The 14,966-nt window shown below is 49.4% G+C and overlaps 1 long non-coding RNA gene across 1 annotated transcript in view; it reads left to right on the top strand.

Annotated features, from left to right (window-relative positions):
- Positions 1-2,036, top strand: part of LOC142010568 (uncharacterized) — a 79,203-nt gene extending 77,167 nt beyond the window's left edge. The window contains exons 3-4 of the long non-coding RNA XR_012644836.1: positions 277-802; positions 1,365-2,036. This is a non-coding gene — a long non-coding RNA (uncharacterized LOC142010568). The remainder of the gene's footprint in view (positions 1-276; positions 803-1,364) is intronic.
- Positions 2,037-14,966: the final 12,930 nt, after the last annotated feature.

Below are 14,966 nucleotides of genomic sequence, written 5' to 3'. Positions count from 1 at the left end.
TTGCTGTATCTTCCCTATTTCTTAATTTCTCCTTTTGTACATACTTTGAAACCCATATTTTTTTATTTTGTTTCCAGGAACTCAAACTCATTTTCTGTACTATTAGTGAAGCAGACTCACTTCTCAAGTAATCCTAAGTGCAATGGTTTGCGCAATTTAAAAGTAGACTTGATCAAGTTTTGAAAAACACATTGTAGTTAACAATCTTATATTACGAAGGCAATCTAGAAACTACAATTCTTAAATATAAAGCATCTTCATTCTTACTATTGCCAGGGAAAACAAATGCAGTGGCTGCGTCTACACTACAGTGATCCTTTGAAAGAAGATCGTCTGGAAGATACTTCCTGGAAGATCGTCTTTTGAAGGGTTGCATCCACAGATAAAAGGAGAATCAGAACAGTGATGTGCTGTTTCAGAAGAGTGCATCCGCACAGCCACGAGTGCTCCTTCGAAAGACTGGGCCAGGAAATGCCGCTGACAGGGTCAGATGGCCAGAAAGCCCTTCCAGGAGCACTGGACACACATTCCCGTTAAGGGCCCCTCCCAAACACCCCCTCTCTGTTCATGCTGCTGAGGCATGCTGAGCTGTTTACAGTGAAGTTGAGCCTATGCCCAGGTCTAACCCTTGCTTTTGAGAGCCATGGACTCACAGCAGCTGTAGACCTTCAGGATCACCCTGGCTCGCCTGCTGGTCATCCTGCTTGCAGCCATGCTCCTCCTCCTTTGGTGCTGGATACCTGGCCCCGGGCGTCCCAGCCTACCATAGCCCCTGCAGCACACCCCCTCTGGACGATTTGGTGTAAGTGAACCCACTCCGTGAGCTCTGACTGGTGGGACTGGGTGGTCCTCGCCGAGTGGGATGATGCGTGCTGGCTGCAGAACATCTGAATGAAGAGGGACTCTTCCTGGAGCTCTGCAGCTGGCTCACCACCATCCTCCAACACCAGGACACCCAGATGCAGCCAGCCCTCTTGGTGGAGAAAGGCAAGGCCATCACTGTCTTGCAGTTTGGCACCCTGGACAGCTACTGCTCCATCAGGCAGCAGTTTGGGTTGGGCAAGTTCATCAGTGGGGCCATCATCCTTGAGGTAATGCACACTCCAATTGCTGGCCCAGCACTGCGATGAGGGAGGGGGCTGCCAGGCAAGGGAGACCCTCAGGGGGCAGGGCCAGGCATTCTAGGGGGTGGGTTGCGGAGGTTGGAAAAGCCCGGCCCTGGGGGACCATGATGCCCCACCCGTATACAGGCCTACTACTGGAGGGGTGGCCTCTTGGGGGGGTCGTGTCCAGAAGGGCCAGGTGAAGGGGCAGGGGCACCCCTGTTCACACTCACGAGCCTGTTTGCTCTCCGTTCCCTGTAGGTAGTGAGAGCCATCAATCACGTGCTGCTCCAGGGGCTCGTGCATGTCAGTGACTTGGATGCAGCTGTCATGAGGTTCGCCTCCCTTAGCTGCCCCCATTGGTTTGAATCGATCGACGGAATGCACATTGCCATCAGAGCCCCTGATCCAGGAGCAGAAGGGCACCTTCAAAAGAAGAGCTTCGTTCTGTCAATTTACTCTCACAGGAGCACATTTTGTGTGTAGACGTGCCACCTATTATTTTGAAAATGGGCTGGATTTTCTGAAAGAACTTGAAAGTGTAGATGTGGCTGGAAGGACTCAGTTGTAAACTGAACAAAGGCCTTTATTGTAACAGAAAAAAAGTATTATCTCTAAAGCTACTATTTCTTTCTCTCTCTGATTCACTGTGAAGCTTCTGCCTCCATCTTTCCCTGCAACCTCCTGCTTAGTTTCTTGCTATAGATTCAAAGCAACAGTATCCATTCTCTCACAATTATCACCATAGAAAATGCACTGGTGTATCTTGCTCTGTTCATTAATTATATTGGTTATTGCACTATTTAACTACATATAGGCTATGTCTACTCTATGAGATAAATTCGAATTTAAAGCAGTTAGCTCAATATTACCACGTGACTGTCTTCACTGTAAATACCATTTAGCTCAATTTAGGGAGCATTAATATCAATGTCATAATATCACCATTACCTTCTGGGTGTAGCATCAAGTTCAAATTAAAAGTTTGAATAAAGGCCAGTGTGGAAGCGCCATATCTTAAAATCGAATTCATAAGGCTCCGGAGGTGCCCTGTATGTAACCCACAATGCCCTTCAGTGCTCCGCTCTGGCCACTGCTCTCCAGGTACGCAGGAATTAGGCAACAGGAAGATTGTGGATTTCAAATCGGGACCAGGAAGCCTGTGGCTGTGGGCTGATGTTTGTATGAGAGCCTCAGAAATGTCTTTCTTTCTTTCTTTCTTTGCTATTAGCACTGTGAGTTCATCTACCCATTACTAATCGACCCCACAAAGAGCTCGTGGTTCTGTTTCTACACTTGGTATTTTTTTCTGCGCTGCCTGGTACCAGCCACTGCCCCACAGCGCCAAGTGGCAACAAGGCTGTTGTGGGGGGTTCGTGCTTGCATAAAAGGCCAAGAGACTTCTCAGCAGTTTTCATTTGTGTGCACCCCACTCCCACCTTCACAGGCACCACACAGTTGGGGTCTTTCCCATGCTCAGCCACATCACATGGGTAGCCTCCAACCCAATAGCAGGACATGCCTGTCGTTCGGTGCTGACCATGCTGCCAGGCAGCACCATGTCCTGTTAGAGCTTCAAGGGCAGGAAAGAATTTCAGGGGCTTGCTGCTGCTGGGGGGAAGTGTCCCCCATCAGCTAAGATTTCCAGGGCCTTTCTGCCACATGGGAGATGACTTAAATTGCTCCCCCATCACCAAAAATACTTTCTGGGGCCTTTCTGCCACTGGAGGGAAGTCTCCCCTGGTGGCCAAGCTTTCTGGAGACTTGCTGCTGCTGGGGGGAAATCTCCCCCTAGTGGCTAAGATTTTCAGGGGCTTGCTGCTGCTGGGGGGGGGGACTACTTCAAGTGCCCCCCCCATTAAATCCCTGCTATGACTCCTGCCCTGACAAGGACCCGGGGGCATAGCTGCCACCAGGGGAAGTGTCCCCCGCTGGCTAAGCTTTTTGGGGGAATTGCTGCCATCTTCCGTGTTGGTAATTTCTGTGTAGTGAAGAGGGAAGACGAAAATCTTCTTTCCTATTCTTCCTATCCTCTCTCTTCTAACTTTGGACCCCTTCACACCGGGAAGAGTGGGCGGAAAGCCAGGTGAGAATACAGACTGTGCACTGAAGCTGTATAATGAACTGGGAAGCCAAATACCCTTCCCTTAGCAACTCTCTTTTTTCAAAAACTTTACTTTCAACTTTCTTCATGCTTTTCATTGTCCCTGTGTTATTTTCAGGGAACAGATGCAATCAAGTGGGGGTGGGGGGATGGGGAACAGTCAGAGAGAACACAGAGCAGCCAGCTGAGAACACAGACTGTGTGCAGAAGCTGTATAGTTGACTGGGAATCCAAAAACCCTTTCCTCAGCAACTCTGGTTTTTCCAAATCTTTGCCATCTACTCCTTTTTCATGCTTTTCATTGTCCCTGTGTTATTTTCAGAGATCATATGCCATCAAGGGAGGGGGGCCAGTCAGTGGCTGTCCAGTTGACATTTTTATAAAATCCTTGATAATTCAGTTACAGAAGAGATTTCTGTTAACTTTGCCATCTTTGTTGATGCCCTGTTTTCCCTTCCTTCTGACTGTAAAAATGGATGTTTGCTCCCCATGGGACGGGAATGAGGGCAGTGCAATGTGGGAAGATGATCTCAAAGACCTGCAAGCATACCCAGAATGCTATGGGGATGAGGGAACTGTGGGATAGGTTCCCACAATGCACTACTGCAACAGTCAATGTTTGCCAATTTGAGAGTGGCAGCAAAAAGTCAACTTCGTGAGGAGCGCGTGGGGAGGTGAGGATGGTCAAATTCAAATTTATAAAATCCAGCATCGATGTTAATAAATTTGAACTTATCTTGTAGTGTAGACACAGCCATATATATACACACATATCTCATAGACCTGGAAGGGACCTCCAGAGGTCATCGAGTCCAGTCTCCTGCCCTCACAGTAGGATCAAGTACCCTCCCTAACAGATTTTTTTTTTTAAATCTGTTTACCACAGATCTCTAAATGGCCTCCTGAAGGACCGACCTCACAATCCTGGGTTTACAAGGCCAATATTCAAACACAGGATAAAATATCAAAACAAAAAGCAGTCCAGTAGCACTTTAAAGACTAACAAAATAGTTTATTAGGTGCGCTTTCATGGGACAGACCCAGTTCTTCAGGGTCTGTCCCACGAAAGCTCACCTAATATACTATTGTGCTAGTCTTTAAAGTGCTACTTGACTGCTTTTTGTTTTGATAGTGTATAGACTAGCATGGCTTACTCTCTGTTACTAGTATAATATATATACTATAAAATATAATATATACTATAATATATATATATATAAAACCAGAGAAGGTAGAGTTACTGTGAATCCTATGCCTGCAGCCAATATATTCTTCATTATCAGCTTTAAGATTTAGTATTGTGCTGGTAAAAGGGTTCGAATAGGAGAGGCAGACCCCACAGAGAATGGATAGATGATATAGTAGATTGGTGCGGAGCTAGTCTACAGAAACTAAGCCACTCTGCACTGGATAGGGAAAGATGGAAGGAAATAGTGAGAGAGGCATCAGACACCAAAAGGCGCTGAGCCCACGGTTATTGATGATGATGGTAAAATGTAACCAATGGACAGAACGCTGGGTAGGTGAGACATTGTGATTACCTTTAAATGTTCCTCATTGAACTTCCTAGTTTTTATGCAAGGTACACATTGTATCACCACACAAATGGACTGCAGTCATTCACAGCTCAATAAGAAAAAAGGTATCCCTTAAATGCAGGACATGGAAATCTTTGTTGTTGTTTTTGTTTTGTCTTTGTTTTTGTTTTTTGTTTGCAATCCAAAGCTTGAAAATGAAGAGCTGTACTATATAGGCAAAACACCAACAGTTTCAGTGATACTATAGACTATAGCAGTGTTTCCCAATTTTAACTGGCCATGGAACCCTTTTAAACTCAAAGGAATTTTGTGGAACCCCTAATAGCCTTATGTGTGGAGCTGAAAAAAGTAGACCAGAAATAAGTAAGGATAATAATAAACAAATGCTAAACAAGGTCCTGAGATCAACATTTAGTTTAAATACACATATTTAAAAATAAATTTCACATTTAATGTAATAGATTTAACAGTGTGCATATAGGGATTTACAGTGGTGTATAACAGGCAACACTCAATAACAGGTTTAAAAGTAGCAGTCCTAAAACAAAGAAATTTCAAATATCAAATGGAGAGAGAAATCTCGGAGCTGCAATTTATTTTCAAATTTGACTCCATCAACCAAGGATTAAACAGAGACTGGGAGTGGCTGGCCCCTTACAAAAGCAGTTTCTCCGCCCTGGGTGTGACTCTGACAATGGGCCACTCCCCTCTGCCTCCTCCACACCCCCCCCATCTGACTTGTATTCCTCTTTTGATACCTACTACTGATAATGGGCCATTTCCAACTTGACTGAATAGACCTTGTCAGCTCTGGGGCTCCCTTTTACTGGGACCACCTCTTTAAATACTCCTCTGAAAAACACGCCCCCATGCATCTGATGAAGCGGGTCTTTGCCCAGGAAAGCTTCTGCTCCAAAATATTTGTTAGTCTATAAGGTGCCACAGGACTTCTTGTTGTTATCACACCACTGACTGTGCATGCAGCACTGAGTAGTGACATCATTGTTCCCACTCTCTGGCTGTTGGCATTACACAGGGACACAGGACAAAAACAAAGGCAAATTGTTTTTAATAAAATTTAAAAATGCTTGAATATTAATTATTCCTTTTTTAAATGACAAAATGTTATTGTAATGGAATTTATTTGTGGAACACTTAATTTCACTTCACTGAACCACGGGGTTCTGCAGAACACCATTTGGGAAAACTGGACCGTAGTATTGGATAATATGTGTGGCCAGCCATAGCCGCCTTTGCTGGCTATTTCCTCAAATAGTAGTTTATATTTATACCTTTGCTTTCATTTTGGTGACATTCCCCTCCACACGAAAGGTCACCGTATAAGCAGGTCACCATAAAACTTCTGCTGACATTTTGCACAGGTGTAATTTTCACTCTTTGAAAGCCTCCAGTATAACATGAGTGGAAAATCCACAGGAGTAAGGCCGTGTCTACACGTGCCCCAAACTTCGAAATGGCCATGCAAATGGCCATTTCGAAGTTTACTAATGAAGCACTGAAATGCATATTCAGCGCTTCATTATCATGCGGGCGGCAGCGGCGCTTCGAAATTGACGCGCCTTGCCGCCGCGCGGTGCGTCCAAGCGGGACTCCTTTTCGAAAGGACGCCACCTTCTTCGAAGTCCCCTTATTCCCATGAGCTCATGGGAATAAGGGGACTTCGAAGTAGGCGGGGCCCTTTCGAAAAGGAGCCCCGTCTGGACGCGCCGCGCAGCGGCAAGGCTCGTCAATTTCAAAGTGCCACTGCCGCCCGCATGCTAATGAAGCGCTGAATATGCATTTCAGTGCTTCATTAGTAAACTTCGAAATGGCCATTTGCATGGCCATTTCGAAGTTTGGGGCACGTGTAGACGTAGCCTAAGAGTAATATAGGACTTTCAAATTCTCATGAAACAAGAACACATACTCGTTCTTTGCAGCTTGAAGGCTGTAGTTTATTCATTTATTCTTTTGTTTTACAGCATAATAGGAATTATGCCTGTGGAACTGAAGTATACTTAAAATAAATGGCTTTTGCAATTTTCAAACACTTAGGCTTTGAGTTGGTATTTAATCACCCCCAAAAGCCACTTATTGTGAGTTGCATACCTCAGCCAGAAACATTATCTCTTCATTATCGTACATTTCAGGAAGTTATTTTATTTTGAAAACATACATTTTTAATTAAAAAATTCACTTATTCTCAAGCACGCATACATACACTTTGTCTACAAGACTATTTTTAAAGCATAAAAGTCATGTTTTAAAGTAGGTACATTATAGAAAGAAGCTTGGATTTGATCAGTTAATCATTATAGTTGCACTATTGATAATCACATTATTTGCTTTTAATGTCAATACGATTGATGGCTCCAAAGGAATCCAGTGCATTAATTATTTAGTTGATGTACCATTTAATGCCTAAATGGCTATGTCTACACTAGCCCCAAACTTCGAAATGGCCACGCAAATGGCCATTTCGAAGTTTACTAATGAAGCACTGAAATGCATATTCAGCGCTTCATTAGCATGCGGGCGGCCGCGGCACTTCGAAATTGACACGGCTCACCGCCACGCGGCTCGTCCCAACAGGGCTCCTTTTGAAAGGACCCTGCCTACTTCGAAGTCCCCTTATTCCCGGATGGGGACTTCAAAGTAGGCGAGGTCCTTTCAAAAATGAGCCCCGTCAGGACGAGCCGCGTGGCTGTGAGCCGCGTCAATTTCGAAGTGCCGCGGTCGCCTGCATGCTAATGAAGCGCTGAATATGCATTTCAGCGCTTCATTAGTAAACTTCAAAATGGCTGAAATGCATACTCAGCGCTTCATTAGTAAACTTCAAAATGGCCATTTGCGTGGCCATTTCGAAGTTTGGGGCTAGTGTAGACACGGCCAATAACTAGTAAGCCTTATGGGTGTATGCTATATGTTAAATTGAGCACTCATTTCTCACCACATCATGGAAATACAGGTCTGAAAAGCACCTAAAGAAATCATCAATGCCAAGCCCTTTCCTAAAGGGGGACCAACTAAACCTAGACCAGCCCTCACAGGTATATGTCCAACCTGTTCTTAGAAACCCCCAGTGATGGATATTCCATGACCTTCCTTGGAAGCCTTGTCCAGAGCTTAACTATCCTGATCGTTGGACAATTTCCCCTAATATCTAACCTAAATCTCCCTTGCTGCTCAGTAAACATATTACTTTTTGTCCTGCCTTCAGTGGATATTGAGAAAAATTGATTATGGTCTGCTTTATAACAGCCTTTGGTGTACTTGAAAACTGTTATGTGGTCCCCTGTACGTCTTCTTTTCTCAAAACCAAGCGTACCTATTTTAACCTTTCCTCACAGGTCAGGTTTTCTAAACTTTGTATAATGTTTGTTGTTCTTCTTTGGATTCTTTTCAACTTGTCCACATCTTTCTCGGAGTGGGATGCCCAAACTGGACCTCATCAACGCCAAGTAGAACAGGACAATTACCTCCTGCATCTTACATATGACATCCTGATAATCAAGCTCAGATTTATATTGGCCTTTTTTGCAGCTTCATCTCATTGTTGACTCATGTTTAACTTGTGATCCTCCATAGCCCCCAGATCCTTCTCAGCAGTATTGACATGCTGGTTCATTTAGTAGAGGACAAGGACTTGCAATAGCACATCCTGCAGCCAAATTCTTCAAAACTTTGCAGCAAGTTAAATCTGGAGTCATGTCATTTACACCAAGGTAAGTGTGTGCAGAGTTAGGCTCCTAATATTTTCTACCAGAAAAGGTGCTAGCCCATTGGGGAATATTTTGGGTCCTTATTCTTTGGCTCTCCCTAAAATACTAATTTTGTTGTTTCCAGAAACCAACAAAATATACCAACACAACACATAGTGTATACCTGTTTAAAAGACAACATTAAAGGAGAACAAAAACACAGTCAAGTAGCACTTTAAAGATTAACAAAATTATTTATTAGGTGATGAGCTTTCGTGGGAAAGATCCACTTCTTCAGATCATAGCCATACCAGAACAGACTCAAAATATAAAGCACTGAGGTCCAAAAATTGTTATCAAGCTTGACAAATCAGAAGAATTGTTATCAAGGTTAGCAAATCAGAAGAGTGAGGGGCGGCAGGAGCGGGGTGTTCTGGTATGGCTACAATCTGAGTCTGTCCCACGAAAGCTCATCCTCTAATCAATTACTTTTGTAACCCTTCTGTTAATGCCAGATGCCTGCCAGAAGGGCCGGGTTCAACTCTTGTGGGGTTTTCCTATCAAGGATACAACCAACCAGCTCGAGCCCCCACCCAGTGGCCTGGGACAATTTCACCCCCGTGCTGGGTGCCTGTAAGGCAGTTTTCCCCTCCCCTCGCAAGCACAGAGTCTGAGATAGAAATGGCTTGTTTAATGACCGTAACCTACCCCAAGGTTACAGCGACAGATGCAGTATATCTCAGTACAGAAGAGACAAAACCCCTTTTACCCAGATACCATCTCCATATGCAGTAGAACCCAGTCTCTTGCTGGGGCTGTTGGCCCTTTTCCACACACACACAGTTACAGGGTGTACCCTCTGCGGTGCAGTCCCAAACTCAAAGCCCACAGATACATCACCAGGGCAATACTAGCTGTCCACTTGTCTGTAGCCTCCCCTTGCTGTCACCAGCTGTCTGCCAGTCGCTGTCGTCTGCCGCCGGTCGCTGTCGTCTGCCGCCGCTCCTACCGGCCGCCCGCCGGTCGCCGTCGTCTACCGCCGCCACCGCTCCTACCGGCCGCCCGCCGGTCCCTGTCGTCTACCGCTGCTCCTACCGGCTGCCTGCCGGTCGCCGTCATCTACCGCCGCTCCTACCGGCTGCCTGCCGGTCGCCGTCGTCTACCGCCGCCACCGCTCCTACCGGCCGCCCGCTGGTCCTGCTGTTGTCCGCCGGTCCTAACCCCACTGCTTGGGACTGCCCTAAGGCTGAACCCAGTGATTTCAGCTCTGTGTGGCCTCAGCTGCCACTCTGTGATTTCCGCTCTTGGTATCTCTAGTGTGGGGTTTCACAAACACCCTAGTATCCAGCTCTATCTTTTAACAGGTGGGGAGAGTTAGTCAAGCCAGGCTTATAGCTATATGGCCAAGGCATAGGCAGGGCCAAGGCACTCAACAAGCTGGCTCAACCAGTACCCCTCCCCTGTCTCTCACAATGCTTTAAACCAGGGAGCCCTGTGTAATCAATGTCTTACACAGCTAAGGCGACTGCCCTGTCCCCCACAACCCTATGGTGAGATCTCACAACTCCTGCATTAAGTGTCAGCTTAAATTGCGATTTTACAACTACATGTTTACAATAGACCAAATCTCATGGCTTACTTGCTACCCATTAGGCTTTGCCTGAAAAGGTATCACACATGCACACCTTTTGCATTCTCACGCAGATGACCTCTGGGAGACTCATTCCTCCCAGCCTTCAGCAGCACTGCATTCCTTCTGCCACATTCCCTACACTTTGTTAGTCTTTATAGTGCCACTTAACTGCTTTTTTGTTTTGATACAATACAGATTAACACAGCTACCTCTCTGTCACTATTCAGCATTAAATGAGATAAATGATAATTTGGAAATAATGCTAAATCAGGTGGGGTTGGGATATTTCCCTGAACTGCTTCAAGCCCGAACCCATTGCTTGGTCTGTTTATGGATAGCACCAACAGTGTTTCCAATGGTCATGTGTTGGGTCAGGCTTTTGATAAATCAAATTCTGAAGCACTGGTTAAAACAGAAAATATGTGCCCAGAGCGGCAGTGGTTGAACGACATTCCCATTAGATGCCTAAACAGAAGCCTATATCAAAACTAGTTTGTGGCCTGCAGCCCAGATGGGCTACAACTAAAGTTAAGATTCTGTCGGTGTTATTTTTAGTAAAAGTCACAGACAGATAGTGTACAGTCAACAAAAATTCATGGGAGCCCTGACTACCTGAGACCTTTACTTAAAATAAGAGGGGCAGAGAGAGTGTGATGGGAGGAGGAATTACACTTGATACTGGGAGGACAGACGTGGGGGACAGGGCCATCCATGCTGATATGCAAAATATGCAGCTGCATAGGGCACCACAAATTTGGGGCATCAAATTGCCTTAGGTTTCTTGGTGGTCTAACCAGCTGCATGCTGGGTATCAGCAGCACCTCTGGCAGCCAGTCCCATCACTCAGCTGTGCCTTCCCCCCGTTGGCTCCGTGCCAGCTCTGGCAGCCAGTTTCATCCCACAGCTGGGTGCCCCCCAGCTGCTGCTTACAAGGCTGTGGTGAGCAGAGCAAGCATGGACCAGAGGAGTCACAAAGAAAATGAGTGACTGCACAGTTTCTCTGCAGATGGCTGCACTGCTATCCTTGCTCATCCCGAGTCCTTTGGCTCACACCACTGACTACCACCCATATCTCCCAGCTGCTCCCCTGAGGTTGGCGGGTGAGCCTCCTTTCCTGCCCTGTTCCTGCCCCTGTAGCTCTGCCTGGACCCCGCAGTTTTTCCCCTTTTAGGGACCTCCTGCAGGGGAGGGCGTATGTGTGCAGATGTTTGGCTGAATAGGGCACTTCCATTAGAAGGGACAGCCCTACAGGGAGGGGACTGACAGCACCAGTGCCACAAGACTGGAGGGCACAGAGCTGGCTTCAAACACTGCCAAAGCTGTGGGGCATGGGTACCAGTACCAGCTAAAGCTGAGGGAGATGGGTGCCCAGCCTTGGCTCCAAGTGCAGCAGTGGGAAATAAGAGGGGAACTCACAGGCCTGTCTTCGTGCTGGATTAAGCCACAGGGGGAAAGTAATCACACAGTCCCAGCTCTGGCCCCAGCTAAAGGCGTGGGGAAAAAGGAGGGTGCCCAGCTATGGGTCAGGGATGCTTTGCTCCTACTGATGACAGCTGAAGCCAAAGTCACAGAGGCCCATTAAAGTCATGGAATCTCATTTCCTTGACCTCTGGCTGGGTCTACTTGGGCACCGTCTGTTTACAGAGTAAGCCTTTTGTCAACAAAAGTCACAGAGCGTCCACACGGTTAAAGCGCTTTGTCGAGACTGGCGACAAAACCTTGCTCTTCAGCCGGCAGCGTTATGCCTCTCTCTGAGCAGGTATAAAAACTGCATTGACAGTGTTCTGTTGACAAAACTGCTGTGTAGACACTCAGGGCCTGTTCTGTCAACCGAATATGTCCTCCGCGGCGCTGGCTGGCTGGCTCTGGGAGGTACCCTCCTCTCTGCCACAACTCCATCACTCCTGCCTCCAGCTGCGCTTAAAGGGGCCGGTAGCCCCAGCTGGAAGCTGGGGGCATGGCAACAGGCCTGTAGCACGTGGCTGCGGGAATGCCTTAGCAGCCACTCCCTGCAAATGGAACAGATGGCAGAGGCATCTGCAGACCATGCTGGGCCCTCCCACAGCTCAGGGGAGGGGTCCCAGGGCTCCAGAAGGGGTGGCAGAAGGCAGACCCCATCCTGGTCTGGCCTCAAAATGAAGGTCTTGCTGACCCTCTGGGTCGAGGAGGAGGTGGTTCTGGGCCCCACTGCCAAATGGAAGACCGCCCTAGGGTATGCATGGATTGCAGAAACCTGGCAGAGCATGGCCATCCCGCCCGCACCCTCGAGCAGGTGCAGGTGAAGGTGAAAGAGCTTCGCCAGTGCTACATGCAGGCCCGAAATGCGCGCCAGTGGTTGGAGACAGGGCCTGCCACCGGCCCCTATTACAGGGATTTGCACCACCTCCTTGGAGGCAAGGATGGGGTTCCCAGCACTGCCCCCATGGATACCGGGGAGTAGCCTCTCCCACCAAAGGGTGCCTCCCCAGAGCTGCACAGTTCACTGGAGCCACCCCAGCAGGACCCAGCCTCAGACCCCCAAGACCAGCCAGGGTACGCAGGTGATTGCCCTCAATTCCACCGCCACCAGCATCTCGAGCTCCTCACAGGCATCCCTAGACCTGTTCTCTGGACCACCTGGTGACTACCCTGGCTGTCTCATCTCCCGACCTTGGGAGTGGGGGCGCAGGCATCTTGAGAGCTCACCACCTGTGCACACGGCCACGGCAGTGCATTCCACCTGCACAGCGGGCAGTAGCCAGGATGCCACAAGCCCCCCCTGGGGTGGTGGGGGGGCATGACATCCCGAGTCACTGGTGAGGCAGCCAACCCTTGGCAAGGTTGCTGCACGATGGTGTGCGCCATATGTGTGTGTCAGGGCCCCCTGCCATTTATGCCAGGATCCCCATGTGCCTCCAGGGGTTGAGAACATGCAGTCTGGCCCTCCCCCCAGTGACACAGGCATGCTCTGTGTCAGGGCCCACCATGCGAGGGTTTGGATGTGTGCACCCTGGACAGCACTATCCCCCAGCCTATGCGCGGGGGCTGCAACTGTTGACGGGGGGGCGGGCAGGGGGCAGGATGGGGCCCCAGAGTTGTACTTCAAGAAGGACTTACCCTTCCCATTTCTGCCCAGAGTTGCAACTTCCTCGGACCAGCGCAGCCCAACCATGCATCCAGGCAGCCCCAGGGTGGAGGCAGAAGGCAAGGCAGAGGCAGGGGACGAGTGCCCAGTGCCCCCGAGGGCTGACAGCCAACTAGCCCAGCATGTCTGCACATTTGAAAGACCCGGCGCTGCCCCATTGAGGACACCCTCAGGCATACACCACTGCCCTCAGCACCATGACAACCTCCTCAAGGAGTGGATGCACAGGGAGGATGAGCGGCACTGGGACCGCGTGCAGGGGTCAGAACCATGGCTGGCCCGGGTGGACTGGCTCCTCGAGATCACCAAGGCCTGAGTGGCTTGGCCTTTCCCGCCCACAGGCCAGCTGCCGTCACCCCCTTGCCAGGCAGGGCCCCCCCCCATGTCCCCACTCCCCTGGATCCTGTGCCACATGTCATGGCACACGCTACTTGGTGGGCAATGGACATGGTAGGGATCCATCCCCAGCAAAGGCCCCCTGGCCCTGCTGCCCCTCCCACTGAGCCCGAGGCTGCATCAGCCCCCATAGCTCCCTACCTTTCTGCTGTCCTGGCCCCAATCCCGCCCCATGGTGGTGGTCGACCACAGGGTATGAGGGGATCATGCAGCTGCTGTGGGTCACGGCCCACAACCCCTGCCCCTGAGTGATCACCTTCCCCCAGTTCAGGTGCCCCCATCCCCATTTGAAATCAGAAGGGTTGTTTCTTAAAAGTTATATTTTTATTGTGCAACTATATTTTTGGGATTAAAGGTTTCCGTTTCTCACACCCCTGGGTCCTCCTTGGGGGTTGCTGGTGGGTGGGTGCAGTAGAAGAGGAGCATGCCCAGACGGTGACCCCCCCCCCCCTTGGTGGCCTGGGGATGGTCACAGGAGGTTGTGGGCAAACACTTCCCACATAGCTTCCCGAATGCGAACACTATCTGCATGTAGCTGCTGGTCGTGGGCCGCCCTGGGCTGCTCATAATGGCCCCCTTCCTCAGGTGCCCACCCCTCAAGGAACTCCTCCCTCATCCCCTCCACCAGGTGGTGCAGCACACAACATGCGGCAATAACTGTGGGGGCAGCCTCCTCCCCAATGTCTAAACGTGTGAGGAGGCACTTGAACCTCCCCTTCAGCTTGCCGAAGGTGAGATCTACAGGTTTCTCGCCTGGGGGAGGCGGGCATTGAAGGCCTCTAGTGTGGTGTCAAGGTGGCCTGTGTAGGGCCTCATGAGCCACAGGAGGAGTGGATATGCTGCATCCCTTGTGGTGCAGAGGGGCATCCGTGTGTCTCCCACAGTCAGCTTCCCATGAGGGACGCAGGTGCCCTCCTCCATCCTGTGGAACAGGCTGATGTTCTGCAGAACCTGTGTGTCATGCATCCGGCCTGACCACCTGAATTATATGTCCAGGAACTGGCCTTGGTGGTCCACTAGGGCTTGCAAGAAACCCAGGTTGTACCCCTTGAGTAGATGAAGCTGCACGCACTGTGTTCCGGGGCCTGGATGGGGTTATGCATGCCATCCAGCTCCCCAAAACAATTGGGAAGCCCAGGTGGTGGAAGCCGGCCACAAGGGCGTCCACGTCATGGATCTGGATGAGCCTCCATATCAGGGTCTTATTGATGGCACACACCACCTGCAGGCAGAGTACAAAGGACACATCCATGCGTCACTGGGGGGTATGGCACACCTGGGACCCCAGGAGCTCCATGATCCCCTCCCATCCCCCTGTCTCCCACCTCCCTCACCCGCCGTCCTTCCTGCCCCACACCCTCCTACCC

This window comes from Carettochelys insculpta, chromosome 3 (genome assembly GCF_033958435.1).
Source record: "Carettochelys insculpta isolate YL-2023 chromosome 3, ASM3395843v1, whole genome shotgun sequence".
NCBI lineage: Eukaryota > Metazoa > Chordata > Testudines > Carettochelyidae > Carettochelys > Carettochelys insculpta.
This window is presented reverse-complemented; position numbering and strand designations above follow the sequence as displayed.